The sequence below is a fragment of the Peromyscus leucopus genome, chromosome 10 (assembly GCF_004664715.2).
Source record: "Peromyscus leucopus breed LL Stock chromosome 10, UCI_PerLeu_2.1, whole genome shotgun sequence".
NCBI classification, from domain to species: domain Eukaryota; kingdom Metazoa; phylum Chordata; class Mammalia; order Rodentia; family Cricetidae; genus Peromyscus; species Peromyscus leucopus.
This window is the reverse complement of record NC_051071.1, coordinates 22,193,071-22,207,797: the sequence shown is the minus strand read 5'-3', so window position 1 is coordinate 22,207,797 and position 14,727 is coordinate 22,193,071. Positions and strand designations below refer to the sequence as shown.

The 14,727-nt window shown below is 41.8% G+C and overlaps 1 long non-coding RNA gene across 2 annotated transcripts in view; it reads left to right on the top strand.

Annotated features, from left to right (window-relative positions):
- The window catches only part of LOC119088637, a 43,025-nt gene extending 41,027 nt beyond the window's left edge, over positions 1 to 1,998 (top strand). For both annotated transcript variants that reach the window (XR_005092318.1, XR_005092317.1), the window contains one exon: positions 1,152 to 1,998. This is a non-coding gene — a long non-coding RNA (uncharacterized LOC119088637). The remainder of the gene's footprint in view (positions 1 to 1,151) is intronic.
- Positions 1,999 to 14,727: the final 12,729 nt, after the last annotated feature.

Here is a 14,727-nt window from a genome sequence, read left to right as displayed (position 1 = left end):
GGGTTTTAGAGGACGGAAAAGGAGGAGTCTGGCATTGTGGAATATTACTTTAAGAAAAGATATGTTACATTTGTTTTATTTGTTTGTTTCAAGACAGGGTTTTTCTGTAGCTTTGGAACACGTCCTGGAACTCACTCTGTAGACCAGGCTGGCCTCAAACTCACATAGATTTGCCTACCTCTGCCTCCTGTGTGCTGGGATTAAAGGTGTGCACCACTACTGCCCAGCTATTGCTACATGTTTTTCCGAGATATTTGAAAAGAGGTTGCAGGCATCAGAGCACTCATACCTGCATCTTCTAAGAAGAAGGATGACCTCTAAAGAACCACTATTCTACCAATACATAGAAGAAAGTGGACAATGATTCCTAAGCACCAATAATATCTAGCCCTTATGTTATGAGTAAGTCAGAAAGCCTTAACATCCGGTGAGAAAGCATTCTCCTGCCTCCTTCCATTCCCTATTGCTTTTAGGGAAAAAAAATCTTTTCTAACATTGATAACATTTCTCTCTCCACTCCACCCCTCTCATCTTTTAAAAATTAAATCTTTGAGAGTTTTAGACAATGAATTTTGACCACATTCATTCTTTTCTCCAAACCCCTCCCAAATCCACCCCTTTCTCTACCCACCCTAATTTGTAAGCTGGGAGTTTCATCCTATGAGCTAGCTTTCACAGCATTGGAAGGTGCTATGCATGCTACCGAAGGAGAAAAGTAATCATCAGTCTCACCTAGCTGTGAACCCTTTGAGCTACAATAATGAGTGGCCTAGCAAGACCTCTCTACTGCTGCAATAGTGGTTTGAACCACTTTCTGATTGGATTTCAGTCTCACTCCATAAAATGAAGCCCATACCTGGTGTCAATGTTGCACCAACAAAACAAAACAAAAAGTCCCAATATCTAGGCAGATCATAGGCTCTAGGGTAGAACCTATTATGCTTACTTTGCTAAATGGGCACACCATTAAACTGACTCCTAATGAGTTCTTTTTACACCCACAATGCATCTCTCGACTGTTATCAGAGAAGCTTCAACTTTTAGTAGACGATGATTGACACAGGGACCTACAACTGATCAAGGTGTGGAGAATTAAAGACTGGAATGTTTAGCCTTAAAATAGAGCATTTATACTTCCCTCTTTCCTACAGAGGCTCGGGAATCATTGTGGAAGAGCAGATGGAAAGAGTATAAGAACCAGAGATGGTGGGTGACTGCAAGGAAATAATAGTGCCTTCTAGGCACAGCAGGACAGCTACACATACGAAGTCACAGTGGTTGTGACAGCATACATACTCCCTGTGAGCCTCAAGCCAGACTAAATCCCAGTATGGACAGGGGAGATGTAAGTGAAGTCCCACCTTTCACTGAGGAGGTATAAGCAATTGGCACCTGCTGGGAAAGGGAGCATCTGTTTCTTTGAAGTGACGCCATTGACAGGTGAATCATGTTCTAGTAGAAGAGCGCACAGTCATGAACATATGGGCAGCACAAATTGGTCTTGATGGGTGAAAAAAAAAAGACTACACAATAGTTGGTATTCGAAAGGTTTTACTCTTGTCTTGAAGTGTTTTGTGTTTTCCCCCCAGTATTTTTGTAGTTTGAGGTTTTACATTTTTGATCCATACTGAGTTGATTTTTTCAATACATACATATGTAGAGATATCCAATTTTCCATATATCACCTGTTGGCAAGTCTATTATTTCTCCAGTGCCATTTTTTGGGTTCTTTGTTAAAGACCAATTGGCTCTAGATGTGCGAATTTATTTCTGAAGTTTCAATTCTGTTCTATTGGTCTTTGTGCCTGGTTTTATGCTACAGTCATATTGTGCTGTTTTGGTCACTATAGCTTTGCAGTATGTTTTGAGGTAAGATATTGTAATATTCTAGCTTTGTTCTTTTGCTTGAGTTTGCTTTAGCTCCTTTGTCTTGTAGTAGGTAGCTGTTCCAGCTTTGACCTGGAAGTAATAACCCCATTGAGGCTTCTGGTAACTGTCACACCTACAAGGTGGGCAGAGAGGAGTCATTAAGACCCAAGATCTGGATATGCCAGCTCTCTTGGTTTCTGGATCCTGGACACTGGAAGTAGACTGAGCAGAGTTCTTCAGAGAACACCGCTGGACTGCACTACACCTTTCCTGTACCCTGTAACCTATCCCTTTACTTATAAGTTATCCACAAAATAAACCTCCCTTTTAACTACATAGAGTTGACTTAATACTTCCACCAATATTGCCTATTTATGTATCCTTGTTTTTTCTTCCTGTATCCTCATGAGTTTTAGGATTGTTATTTCTGTTTCTGTGAAAAATGGTATTGATATTTTGATGGGAATTACAGTGAATCATTAAATCACACTGTGTAAAACAAACATTTTAATAATATAAATCTTTTCAGTTAGTGATCATAGGCTGTCTTTCTATTTTTTAGTGCCCTTGTCTATGTCTTAATGTTACATCATTTTTTTTCTTGTGAAAATAAACAACTTCCTTGTTAAGTTTACTCTTAGATTGATGTATGTGCATGTGTGCATGCATGTGTATTATGAATGGAAGGTTTAAAAACATCTTTTGTAGTAAGTTTTCAAATGGGATTTAAAAATAGTAGTTATCGTTACATGTTGGTTGTGCATTCTGTAACTTCACTATATTTGTCAGTTCTAGCAGATTTTTAATGATATGTTTAGGTTTGCCTTTATATAAAATCATGCTGTCTGTAAACACCTGCAATCTGTCTCCTTTCCCTTTTCTATGAGGAATAAGTTGAAGGAAGTGGATAGGTATTCTTGTCTTGATCCTAATTTTTACAGGAAATTTTCAGTGTTTCCCAAAGACATTGGCTGTGAGTCTAACAGGTAGCCTATACTATTTTTGGGTACTTAAATTCTATTTTAAATTTTATCCAGTGGTTTTTCTATATTTATTGAGATGATCCCCCTTTTAATATCTGCTGATCTCACGTATTTTGTTTCTATGCTTTGGTTGAATAATTTTGCCTTCTTAGGATGATCATAGGGTATAATTTTTCAGTGGTCTGTTAGGTTTTGTTCACTAGTATTTTGCTGAGAATTTTTGCATCTATATTCATCAGGGATGTTTTTTTTTTCTTGTTGCATTATCTTCTCTGATTTTGATGTATTAGTGGTACTAAACTAGAAAGAGTTTGAAAGGATCCCTTGTTTTTCAATATTTGGCAGTAGATTGAGAATAATTGGGGTAGGTTTTGTGGTGGTAATCTAATTGTACTGAAATGTGATTTTGATTGTATGTTAATAAATAAAGTTGCCCGGGGGTCAGAGCTATTAGAGCCATAGCAAGAGTGTGGCGGTGGTGGCACACGCCTTTAATCCCATAGATCTCTGTGTGTTCAGGGATACAGCCAGCATTGGAGACATATGCCTTTAAGACCTAGGGGGCTGTACATTCAGACAGTGATGAGGCAGTCACGTGTTTGGGTTTACAACCAATGAGAAGGCAGAACAAAATACTATAAATAGAAGAACAGACAGGAAATAGGTCTCTTTCGGGAAGCTGGGACACCGCAGGCGGAAGGGTGAGATTTTAGCTCTGAGCTCTGACCTCTCGGCTTTCTCCTTTACATTGTTTCTGTGTTTCTTATTTAATAAGACGGTTAGTTACTTCTATAAGGTTTTCTTTCACAATGTGGTCAAATTCATCAATTAGGCCGTCTTGTCCTAGGCTGTGGTAGTTTAATGTAATCCCCCCCCCATAATTTCATAAGGAGTGGCACTATTGGGAGGTGTGGCTGTGTTGGAGTGGGTGTGGCCTTGTTGGAGGAAGTGTGTCACTGTGGGGGTGGGCTTTGAGGTTTCCTATGCTCAGGATACTGCCCAGTGTCTCAGTTAACTTCCTGTTGCCTGCAAGATGTTGGACTCTCAGTGACTTATCTACCACCACATCTGCCTGCACACCACCATGCTCCCTGCCATGATGATAATGGACTGAACCTCTGAACTGTAAGTGAGCCCCCTCAATTAAATGTTTTCCTCATAAATGTTGCAGTGGTCATGGTGTCTCTTCACAGCAATAGAAAACCATAACTAAGACAGAAGTTGGTACCAGGAGTGGGATATTGCTGTGATAGGTCTGACCATGATTTTGTTTAGAGGAATTTAGACTTTGGTCCTTTGGGTTATGACAGTAGTGAGATGCTTTAAGTACTGCTTAATGGGCATACTAGGATGAAGTTGGAAAACAGAGGTACTAAGAGTTATTTCAAACTGTTGGGGGCTAACTCAAGAGGTTTCAGAGGAGAAGAATTTTAGAATGTTGCCTAGAGATTGTTTTTGTGATATTTTGGTGAATAAGATGGCTGCCCTTTGCCCTTGTCCAAAGCATCTCCCTGAGGCTAAAGTGAAGAGTTTTGTATTAATTCCATTGGCAGAAGAAATCTCAAGACAGCCTAGTACAGACTCTGTTATGTGGTTATTAGTGGTAACTGTAATGAAGATTTATAATGAAAAGGAGCAAGCAAAGCAGGGTAAATTAAAAATTGTAAATTTTGAAGAGAAAAAGAACACCAGAAAGTGGAATGGAGCTAAATCCTGTGCTCAAGGAGATATAGGGATTAAAAAAATTGAGTAAAGGGAGTAGTGACCTCAGGGCAAACTCCCACTCAGCTAATTTTCCAACTTGTGAAAGGAATTAAAGAAACACTTAGAGCTGGGTGTGGTGGGGCACACCTTTAATACTAGAACTCAGAAGGCAGAGGCTGGCAGATCTCTGAGTTTGAGGCCAGCCTGATCTACAGAGCAAGTTTCAGTATAGCCAAACTTAGGCAATGAAAGACAGAAAGCTGGTGAAGATATAAATGAATGTTTCAGCCCCAGCAAGCAGCAGAACTTGGCATCTTCAGTCACGTGGTTCTAATTTTAGAGTTAGGGATAGAAGAAAGGAGTTATGGAATAAATCCACTGAGGCCAGGCATGTGTCAAGGGTGTCCCTGAATGGAGGACTAGTAGAGAGGCCATTGCATGAAGCTATGAAGTTGAAGCCTGGATTGCCTTGGAGAACCCAAGATGTTAGAGATGCCAGAGTCCTGGGATACCTGCCTAGAAGAGCTGCTAACAGGGAGTGGAAACAGCCCAAGAGAAATTGTGTTGCAGTCAACAAAGCTGAACAGAGTTGGAGATCTGATGAGTGTTTCCAAATCAGACACAAAGATGCAGAGTTTGGAGTTTGCCTAGCTGTTTTTTGGTCTTGTTTTGATCTAGTATTTCCTTGCTATGCTCCCTTCTCTGTATTTTTGAATGGTAATGTATATCCTGTGTCATTATATGTTGGAAGTATGTGATCTGCTTTTTGATTTTGGTTTTTACAGGTGATTATAGTTAAGAGATTGCATGAATCTCAGAAGAGACTTTGAACTTTGGATTTTAAACCATTGTTGAGACTGTGATAGACTATGGTGACTTTTGAAGCTGGACTAAATGAATTTTGACTTATGATTCCAGGGAGTGGAATGAGGTAGTTTGAATGTTATTGGCCCCTATAATCTCATAGGGAGTGGCAATATTAGGAGGGGTGGCTTTGTTAGAGTGGGTAAAACCTTGTTGGAAGAAGTGTGTCACTGAGGGGGCAGTCTTTGAAGTTTTCTATGCTCAGAATACCGCCCAGTGTCTCAGTCAACTTTCTGTTGCCAGCAAGATGTTGGACTCTCAGAGACTCGTCCAGTACCTCATCTGCCTGCATGCCATCATGCTCCCTGCCATGATGATAATGGATTGAAGCTCTGAAACTATAAGTGAGCCCCCTCAATTAAATGTTTTCCTCATAAGAGTTGCGGTGGTCATGTTGTCTCTGTACAGCAATAGAAACCCTAACTAAGATATGGGCTTTCCTTTGTTGGGAGATTTGGGTTTTGCTACTGATTTCATTTTGTTATTTATTGATCAATTCAGATTTTCCATGCCTTCATGGTTAATCTTTTTGTTGATTATATTATCTAGAAAATTGTGTACTTATTTTAGGTTTTCCAATTTGTTAGTGTATTTGTTTATATTAGTCCCTGATGATTTTTAATTCCATGATATCAGTCATAATAGCTCTTTTTCACTTGGGGTTTAATCTATTTGAATCTTTTCCTTTTATTTGCTGAATTAGTAAGTGGCTTGTTGAATTTCTTTATCCTTTCAAGAAATACTTGTTTCATTGTTATTTTGTAACTTTTTAGTATCTCATTTTTTTCTGTTCTACTCTTTGCTATTTCTGTCCTACTAATGTTGAGTTTTGTTTGTTCTTGCTTTTTTTTCCTTTAAATTGTGCCCTTAGTTGCTCATATGAAGCCCCCCACTCCATCATTATTATAAACTGGCCTCTTCATACTACTTTTACTGTATCCTGTAGATTTTGGTATATTGTGTTTCAGTTTTCATTTGTTTCTAGACATTTTAAATATCTATTTTGATTTCCCATTGATCAATTTAGACGATGTATTTGTATTTTTAAAGTTTGTTGATTCTAGTTAAATTTGATTTGTGTAAAAGAGATACTGAATTCTATTTTGAAAAAAAATTGTTGACAAGCATTTTGGGCTCTAAAATATCTAACTTGGAAAATGCTGTTGTCCACTGATGAGAGGAATGTGGATTCTACTGCAGCTGGACCAAGTGTTCTGTAAATGCCTGGTGGATCTATTTAGTATACAGCATTGTTTAGCTCTGAATTTTTTTCATCTGGCTGATCTGTACGTTGATGAAAGGGTGTGCTGAAGTCCCCTGAAAGCACAGATTATTAATATTTATACCAACAAGTATAATGAGACATTGTACAATAAGTGAGTATGAATAAAATGAATAAGAAGAGGTTACAGTGTGATGCAATCCACTGAGAATTTAATTTAAGGGACTCCTGACTGTGGGTGGATCTTGTCCCTCAAAAGTGCTTTTGTTTTGTTTTGCTCGAGACAGGGTCTCACTATGTTGCTCAGGCTGGCTTCAAACTTATGGCTTGAAGTGATATTCTTTTCAAGACCTCTCAAGTAGTTGGGAACGGCAGGCATGCACCACCATGCCAGCTTCCCCAACAGCATTTTGATAAAAGCATAGTTTGGTATACGTGCAAAGCAACAGAACTTTTTATGTTTTAACTCAGCTGAAAAATAGAGCATGAAAGAAAAAGGAAAAGAAAAAGCACCCCACACTTACAATTCTTCCCAATAATCACAGGCTTTATTTCCTGGCCGTTTTGCTTCATAGTTGTCTTTGTGGTTAATAAATGTCTCTTAAGACCTAAAACACCACAGAACCAAAGAAAATGGCTCACAATCCTTTGTCCTCAAAAGTCATTTTCAAATTCTTTCCTTTGTTATATTAAGCAAGTTAAGTCTAATTTTGTAAGAAAGCACAGCTTACTTCCGGGCATCCTATACCATGCAGAGTTTTTATTTTATTTTTATTTTTGTCTGTAATTCTGAAGAAAGAGCAGGGAAGGGCAAAATAGCAAAGCTGTATTTTCTCATACCGACCCAAGAGGAGGTTAATCTCTGTGGCCTTCAATGAATGCTTCAAGTGTGGGCTTTTATAATAATGTTAATATAAAAATCTAACTTAGCCAGAGTTGCTAAGATTCTCAAGGTTTTGTCAACTGGAAGCTTTAAAAAGTACATTCTCTTTTCTATTTTGTTTGAACTAGGAGCTACTTGTAAAACCTGGTTTTGCTTCTCGAGAACTTTCTCCTAGACATTCTGGCCAACAAAGGGGACACTTTCCTTGAGAAACGAGGAAATTCCATGAGGTGCTTTCCTGCCACCTCCTTCCTGCCCTCCAGTGAGTGGGAGCTGTCTGGTAAGCAAACACAGACAGTCCTCCTGTAAACCAGCCAGAGGTTTCCCTTAGCAGTGGAGGATGGGGAACATTGCAGAAGGAGATGTTAATCATGGGGTTGACTCTTTCTGGTCTGGGTCTGTGGCTCGATCTGCAACCACCCAATCTTGACCCAGGGAGTAGGTGGAGTGGAAAGTCTGATTACAGCTTCCAGTCCCTGGTCATGACTCCCACTGCTTCTTCCAAGGTGTCAGGTTCACCAACTCCAGTGAATTGAACGACACTAAAACTAAGCCATTAAAAAGCACACGGCCCATGAGACATTACCTGGAAAATACCCATTCATCTCTACTTATTGGAAAGCATTAGTCTCTCTATCCTGTGTACTACTTGTGTGAAGAAGAGTGCAGTGAACTGGAGCTGAGGAGAAAGGAGGCTAGGCGGGAGAGCTTCGTAGAGAAAGCATTATGTCACTAGGGTATAGTAGAATGGTGATCTGTCTAAAGTGCATTAGTGAAGTAAAGAAGACACTGAGCACTTTAGTAGCTGTGGTCGGGGAAAGCCTCAGGGAGGAGGTGATATATAAACTGGGATAGACACTTTATAAGTAGCACGTGGGAAAAAGAATCTTGATAGAATTTTTCAAGTCTGAGGGCAGCAGAACAAAATCAAAATCAAAACCAAACCAAACAAAACATATCCTGTGTTGGGATAGTGAACTACACCTTCCATGAATAGTTGGGAGAAAGACTGTACAGGCAGATGTGTCCCACACTGTCATGTGTCAATGTATGTGCAAGTGTGTGTGTGTGTGTGTGTGTGTGTGTGTGTGTGTGTGTGTGTGTTATGGTATACTTAACATTCCCCTTAGGTTCATCTGGTGGGAATTTCCAATAGGAAATTGATCTTCATCAGAGGTGACAGACAGGCTATATCTTCCAAATGCAATTTTGCAGATAACTGAACCCCTCTACACAACTGTGTTGGATTGTTTCTTGTACATAGGGTTAAGCTGAGAATTTTCCAGAATCGCTTTCCTTGAGTAGTTCTGGGCTAGGTTTGGTCAAAGACAAGTTGGAAGAGGTCTGAAAGCAGGAGTGAAATGATACCATGGCACTGAGGCTGCCTTGCTTGGGTACGGGACAGAGAAGCGTCCATGTCCCATGCCTCCTCACTCTGTGCTGCACCCACCTTTCCATTTGGGCTACAGCAGGTGTTGGCCATGAGTGGCCTGAGCCTCAATAACAGAGACCTATGTGGATCAGGGCATTTCTAGCAAAGGCACCAATTTCTCAGATGCCTTCATGAGCCCCCTTTGTGATCCTGGATTATTGCCTGGACATGTTCACCTTTCAATTTCCCTACAAGATCCCACCTGCTACTCACTTTATTCTTAGGAAGCTGGTAGTGGAAGAAAGCCTGTCAAACTTTTACTTCCAGCTTCTTACATACTGGGTAGGTCCTAAATCCAGTATCAACTACCATGTTCCCATCATGCTCATGGCTGTTTCCTGGCCCCGCTGGGTTGTAAGTGGGAGGCTTACACCTCTGGGTCAGAGAGTCAGGCCTGCCTCCATCCACTGGTCTGGGTTTAATAACAATCTCTGGTCTAGACATTCTAGCCTATAGGAAATCCTTCTGGCTTGGCAAAGCTGCCACATCCTCCTAAGTTTCTTTCAAGGTCCTGATGCAGAGGGTTTCTGGGAGGGGACATGGGATCTGAATTTTGTAACCAACTGTTTTGGCTAACCTTGGTCTTCAACTTGGCTACATCTGAAACCACCTAAAACGAAGGCTGCTGGGTGTTCCTGAGTGATTGTCTTGATAGATTACTTGAAGCAGGACGCCTTATCCTAAATGTGGGAGGTGCCTTCTGCCGGCAGCCCTGATGAAAAGACATAGAAGAAGGAAACTTCCCTTTTAGCCTGCTTGCCTTCACTCTTGCTGGCAAATCCATCTGTCTTTTTGCTGTGGCACTCCTTCGCTGATATTAGAACCAACTTCTTTGGGCTTCTCATTTAGAGTGAAAACTCAAACCTTTCCAGGAATCCTTCAGGCCTTTAGCACCAGACTGGAACAGCTGAGGCATGCTGCTGCATGGACTGAACAACCACCAGGCTCTCTCCCCCTCCTGTGTGAGACAGCCATTGTCAAAGTGTCCAGATCACATCATGTAAGCCAACCTAAACTCTCAGTCTCTCTCTCTCCTCTTTTCCCTCCTCACTCCTCTCCTCTTTCTCTCCTCCTCTCTCTTTCTCTGTCTTTCTCTCTTTCTCTTTTCCTTTCTTTCATTCTTCCTTCCTTCCTCCCTCCCTCTCTTCCTTCCTTCCTCTCTCTCTCTCTCTCTCTCTCTCTCTCTCTCTTTCTTTCTTTCTTTCTCTCTTTCTCTTTCTTTCTTTCTTTCTTTTTCTTTCTCTGTGCTCTATTCTTTTGGAGAACCCTAATACACCAGGTTCTTTATCTTTTCAGATGATTCTGCCACAATATTCTGGTGTGTTCTAGATTGCCCTGAGGTCCTTACTTCATTTCCTTCTTTACAGACAAGGGTGCCATGCAACATCCTCTTGTTCTTGTGTCTGTATTGAGTCGTGTTTACTTCTTGTTAGTCTCTTTTTGTGATAAACTTATTGTGTCATCATCATCATTATTTTTGTTGTTGTTGTTGTTTAGGTATTTTGAGACGTGCTTACTATGTAGCCTTGCTGATCTGGAGCTTTGATCTGCTTGCCTTTGTGATTTAAATAAAGGCATTTCACCTCTATAACCTTAGAGTATCATTGTTGATATATTCAAGCTGCTGCATGATCAAGACAAAAAAGACAGTGAAGAAGGAATGAAGGGCACGTATAGGGTAGGTTCTACCTTAGGGTGGGCCTGTAAGAAGAAGGATGGAGGGAAAGAGGGCAGGCCTGGGGCTTGGACACTTGCCTGAGGTCAGCATCAGTTACAGAAGGACTCAGCTGCCTTTTCCATCTGCAATTTAGGAAGTATGCCTTTATCTCTGTAGGAAGAAAGAATTTTCAGCTGCTTCTGTTACTTACCAATCCCAGGAGCTGGAGCCCTCTGGGCATCCAACTGGGACTGGTGGAGCCTACATCAGGGCAGCCTGCCCTAGGACATTCACAGACTCTGGAGCAAGCAGATGTAGGGTCACCTTCTGCCACTCATCTTAGACAAATAGTAAAGCTGATATTATTGTACCACCTATCTGACAAGGGTGTTGGGAGGGTTTGAAAGGGATGACAGAGCCCAAGCACAATGTCTGGTACATGGCAGGTTCTCCACGTTCAGCACATATGTCTATAAACCCTCCAGTTCTGGTCAAGACTACCTCTTGAGCTGCATGGCTGCACACATTTGAAACTTATTTCATGTGCACCTTGGAGCTCAGCTAGCCTCCTGCTTGGGGCCATCTGGATGTTGTTCCTGTCTTTCATATGGAGTAGAACAGGTAGGTAGTGGACTGTGGCTCAAAAGAGTTTCCAGGTGGGGGAAAAAACCAGGGTCAGTGGTATCAGAAGGACCTGTTTGGCTGTGTGAGTTATTCACACTGATCAGACCTTCCCAGAGGTGACTTAGAAATGATTAATAATATCTGAATTCGAGCATTCTTTTCTGAAGGTTGTGAGCTTGCAAAGAAGCTCAGTGATAGAGCATTTGCCTGGTTTGTGCAAGGCCCTGGGTTTGATCCCAATTCTTCAAAACCAAAACCAAATAACCTACATAAATAGTCATCACAGAGTTTTTAGACCAACATTGTGCCCTCTGAACAGATACTCCTTCTCTCCACATACTCCTGCTGATGGTGAAATAAAGTTGGCACATTCTTGAAAGACACAGCAGCCCACCCTGCACAAGTTTCTGAGTATTCTTCTTATCTGGGCACCTGAGGGAAAGAGCCATGATCAGAAGAATCAGAATCCCCTTCAAGCTCCATAAGACAGTGGCTATCTGATAAAGCCCAGGTGGCCTCTAGGAGTGGACAGCTGGCAGAAACAATGATTGCTATAGCCCCTAGCTGTCCTCAGGGCTTCTTTGTCTTTTTTTTTTCATCTCCACTTTCAGTCCCTGAGATATTATCCAGCTTCAGTCTGCAGAAGCATTATCTCTCTGCAGTAGGGCATGCAGCTCTGCACAGCAATGTACTTGCTCCTGCAGGCTCTGGGGACTGACCCAAGCCTCTTTAGTGCTCAGCTCCATTCTTTCCCAGGAGGAGAGATTCTCATTTGCCTGCTCACAGCTGTGTAGACTCCCCACCTTGCATCTCCAGCTTTTTCTTCCAGGGCCTGAGTTGGATTATGAGGACTCATCAGGACAGCAGCTGTTGGCAGCGGCCATGCCATTATTGTGGGCTGGGGCTCCCATGTAGAAGACAGGTGCTGTTCAGGTGAGCTTCTGTGCACATTTTAGCTTGGAGGTGGGATCTAGGGCAGGGAGGCTATGAAAACCTTGGGATTCTGTTTATATTGAAGCATTTGAGGGCATGCCAAGTTGTATCATAGCACCATGGATTAAATATAAAGCTACAAGAGTGGCCGCCTGTGGAACTGAATCCCAACCTAACACGCACTGAGGTCCAATTTTATTTCACAGATGCAGCCATTACCACAGTCAAGTTTGTTGTGGCTGTGAATATATAAATAAGCCTTAACCCAAGAACTCTTACCATTTCACAGAAATGAGGTAGGTCTTTTTTGACATACAACCTTGCATTGTTTTGGATCTGTCTAGAGGGTTTACCTATATTTCCAAATGAATTCTAGTTGTAGAAGTCGAGATGGAGCTAGTTCTAAGTAGCTTTGGAGAACTACAGACCCAGATACATGTGGGCAAATCAGGATCTATGTCTTTCTAGCTTCTCTTACTCTCTCAGTGGATTCGGACTAAGCTGGTTGAATTTGGGTGGGTTTCTACAGACTCCTGCAGTCTCCAAGGCTGTCCAGTCTGAATCTTCCAAACAGCAATGACTCCATGTGAGTGAGAGATAAGATAATATCTCAGGGACCAAAAGTGGAGATGAAAAAAAAAAAAAAAAAAAAAAAAAAAAAAAGACAAGCCCTGAGGACAGCTAGGGGCTATAGCAATCACTGTTTCTTCCAGCTGTCCACTCCTAGAGGCCACCTGGGCTTTATCAGATAGCCACTGTCTTATGGAGCTTGAAGGGGATTCTGATTCTTCTGATCATGGCTCTTTCCCTCAGGTGCCCAGATAAGAAGAATACTCAGAAACTTGTGCAGGGTGGGCTGCTGTGTCTTTCAAGAATGTGCCAACTTTATTTCACCATCAGCAGGAGTATGTGGAGAGAAGGAGTATCTGTTCAGAGGGCACAATGTCAGTCTAAAAACTCTGTTACCCTTCCTGATTCCTTAGAATTCCAGACGTCCTGTCTCTTCTGGAAATCACAAGAGTGTTGTCACCTGCTCATGCTCAGCAGCCAGGAAGTATGTCTTAAATGCAGGTCGAGTTCCCAAATCAGGCACTTCATATTCCAAATTCACTGTGGCCACATACGAATACCCAGAACTTTCAGAAACAACCAGGGAGAGTCTTTTTAAATGCAACTTTAGAGCCTGGTGGTGGTGGGGCACACCTTTAATCCCAGCACTTAGGAGGCAGAGTCAGGCAGATCTCTGTGAGTTCGAGGCCAGCCTGGTCTACAGAGTGAGATCCAGGAAAGGCACAAAGCTACACAGAGAAACCCTGTCTCGAAAAATCAAAAAAAAAAAAAAAATGCAACCTTAGTTGTCATGGATCAGAGAAGAGATCTTAGTTCCATTTGCTCTTGGTTTTTAGTTGAGGGCATAATGTAATCACTTCATTGTGCTTATGAGTTCATGGATCAGGAATAAGACAGGGCCCAGGGCAGACTCATTGCTCTTTACGGTGACAGATCTTTGCTAGAAAGACAGGAATTACATGACTGGAAAATCCCTTCCCAGATGGCCTCCTCCTGCACTGTCTGCTAACTGGGCCAGGATGGCTAAAGTGAGGCTCACCTGGGACCAGAGCATTCATGGAGTGTTATGATTTGAATCTGAAATGTCTCCCACAGGCTCGTATTTTATCTGTTACTATTTTGGGGCATGATGGGACCTCTAAGAGGAGCAGACTAGCTGGCAGAAGTAGGCCACTAGGAACAGGCTCTTGAGAGTTAAAAGCCTGGTTCCTGATTCCTGGTCTGCCACAACGTGAACAGCCACTATCACAAGCTTTGACTGTTGTTTATGCATTCCCGACAACGAAGGTTCGAGGCACCCTGAGATCCTGAGCCCAAAAAAGCCTTCATTTACTTGTTTCTTTCAGGTATTATGGTCACAACAATACAGAATTAATCAATGTGTGTGTGGCTTAAGCATGTAGCTTGGGCTTCTCAGAGCATGTTAGCTCGGCCATGCGTGAGAATGTCCAGAGGGCACTCTAGGAAAAAGCTATGTTAACTATTCTGCCACAGCAACAAACATCTTTAGAAGCAAAGGAAAGGACACAGACCTAACTGAGATGCCCAAGTCATATACACTGTAGGGAAGCATTGGTGTGACAAGTATTTTCATGCTATCTTTGGAAAATATAAACCCCATGTATTCTGGATCTAACAATTCTTTCTGACCTCTAGACTGCAGTGTTCAGTCCAACCGAAGGGAGTACAAGGAGTAGCAGTTGTACAGTAGAGATGATGTCCCATCTTCTTCAGCGCAAAGGATGGCCCAGCTGCTTTCTGGTTTTCCATTCGGTGGTGGTTTTAATGAGATGTCCTCCAAAGCCTTGAGTCTTTAAAAACTTGCTCCCCAGTTGGTGGCACTGTTTTGGGTGAGATTATGAAGTGTGGCCTTGCTGGAAGAAGCATGTCACCAGGGAGTGGGCTTTGATGTTTAAAAGCTTCACACCCTTTTGAGTTCACTTTGTTTTGTGCTTTAGGATGACAATGTGAAAGCTCAGTTTCTGT